The sequence below is a fragment of the Sinocyclocheilus anshuiensis genome, unplaced genomic scaffold, assembly GCF_001515605.1.
Source record: "Sinocyclocheilus anshuiensis isolate Anshui unplaced genomic scaffold, SAMN03320099.WGS_v1.1 scaffold778, whole genome shotgun sequence".
Classification (NCBI taxonomy): Eukaryota; Metazoa; Chordata; class Actinopteri; order Cypriniformes; family Cyprinidae; genus Sinocyclocheilus; species Sinocyclocheilus anshuiensis.
In genome coordinates, this window is record NW_015544177.1 from 2,001 (window position 1) to 3,700 (window position 1,700).

Sequence of the window (1,700 nt, forward strand, 5' to 3'; positions counted from 1 at the left end):
ATGCTATAAACATGCTAATCATGCTGGAAATGTGCTAGCATCATGCTAGTAACATGATAATCATGCTAGAAATGTGCTAGTAACTTGCTAATAATGCTAACAAAATGCTAGCAACTTGTTACAACATGCTAGAAACATGCTAGCATCATGCTAGTAACTTGCTAATCATGTTAACAACATGCTTGTAACTTGCTAATCATGTTAACATGTTAAACATGATAGAAACATGATAGCAACATGCTAGTAACTTGCTAATCATGCTAACAACATGTTAATAACACACTAATCATGCTAGAATCATGCTAATCATGTTATAAACCTGCCAATCATGTTAGAAACATGCTAGCAACATGTTAGTAACATGCTAATAATGCTAGAATCATGCTATTAACTTGTTAACCATTCTAGTAACTTGTTAATCATGCTAGTAACATGCTAATAATGCTAGAATCATGATAGTAACTTGTTAACCATGCTAGTAACATGCTAATCTTGCTAGAAACATGCTAGCAACAGGCTAGACATCAGCATACTGTAGTGCATTAAGAAAAAAATACATACAAAGACATTTCAACTTACCTAGGTTAAGCAGCCAAAACATTTCCAAACTCAAAAATGTTTTCAACCTTTCTGGTCTGGCTTTTTCAAGCCAACTTTAAAGTTTGACATCAAACTTTACTCATCTAGTTATAATTATATATCAGTAAGTGATATGTCAATAGTGAATAGTGATAGTGAAGTGACATGTGGCCAAGTATGGTGACCCATACTAGGAATTAGTGCTCTGCATTATCATGTTAACAACATGCTTGTAACTTGCTAATAATGCTAACAACATGCTAAACATGATAGAAAAATGCTAACAACATGCTAGTAACATGCTAATCTTGCTAGAAACATGCTAGCAACAGGCTAGACATCAGCATACTGTAGTGCATTAAGAAAAAAATACATACAAAGACATTTCAACTTACAAGGTTAAGCAGCCAAAACATTTCCAAACTCTGTAGTGCATTAAGAAAAAAATATATACAAAGACATTTCAACTTACAAGGTTGACTCAAAAATGTATAGCTGTGTAAATTCATTTTAATCTGTCGGTTTGTCTATCTATCTATCTATCTATCTTATATTGCCTTCAAAACATTAAAACTTTAAACTGTAGAACTACTTAAAGCTATTGCAATGTTTTCAACCTTTCTGGCCTGGCTTTTTCAAGCCAACTTTAAAGTTTGAGATCAAACTTTACTCATCTAGATTAAATTATAGTATTTCAGAATATTACTGTTCTATCTCTGAATTTATAATCAAATAAATGTAGACTTCTTTCAAAAACATTAAAATAATATTACTGAACCCAAACTTTTGAACAGCAGCATATATTAATTCTAAATTAGATTTCCTAGACAGATCTAATTTTTATTATGACATAATTGTCTATTGTGAATGCATCTTATTCATCTGGGTTGTATGCAAAAAGTAAGGGTTCACAGCATGCTTGGAGAACACAGGACAAATTAGCATTTTTTAAAAGTTTGCATACAGCATATTTGAATCATGGACCATAATGGATGGAATAACGTCAATAATAACTCAATGTAAACAAAATGTCCACACGCAGCACACGAACCATTGACGTGTTCAGCAGCCACAATGGAAATGGAGCTGGATTATGTGGGAAGCATAAAAATCATTATGTG